Below are 613 nucleotides of genomic sequence, written 5' to 3'. Positions count from 1 at the left end.
ACACTGGGGGGGATTTTGGGGGGGTCCCGGGGGGATTTGGGGGGTCTCAGAGGGATTTAGGGGCCCGACAGGGATGGGGAGGGGTCCCCAGGGAGTCCCCAGTGGATTTGGGGTCCCAAAAGGATTTGGGAGGTGTTTTAGGGCCCCACAGGGATGGAGAAGGGTCCCCAGGGGGTCTTGAGTGGATTTGGGGTCCCAGAGGGATTTGGGGGTTATTTATGGGCCCCACAAGGAAGGGGAGGGGTCCCCAGGGGGCCTCGAGTGGATTTGGGGTCCCAAAAGGATTTGGGAGGTGTTTTAGGGCCCCACAGGGATGGGGAGGGGTCCCCAGGGGGTCCCAAATGGATTTGGGGTCCCAGAGGGATTTGGGGGTTATTTATGAGCCCCACAGGGATGGGGAGGGGTCCCCAGGGAGTCTTGAATGGATTTGGGGTCCCAGGGGGATTTGGGGGCTGTTTATGGGCCCCACAAGGAAGGGGAGGGGTCCCCAGGGGGTCCTGAGTGGATTTGGGATCCCAGAGGGATTTGGGGGCTGTTTAAGGGCCCCACAGGGATGGAGAGGGGTCCCCAGGGGATTTGGGGTCCCAGAGGGCTGGGAGGGGTCCGGGGGGGG

This window comes from Neopelma chrysocephalum, unplaced genomic scaffold (genome assembly GCF_003984885.1).
Source record: "Neopelma chrysocephalum unplaced genomic scaffold, ASM398488v2 Primary Assembly neopelma1_94792, whole genome shotgun sequence".
Classification (NCBI taxonomy): domain Eukaryota; kingdom Metazoa; phylum Chordata; class Aves; order Passeriformes; family Pipridae; genus Neopelma; species Neopelma chrysocephalum.
This window is presented reverse-complemented; position numbering follows the sequence as displayed.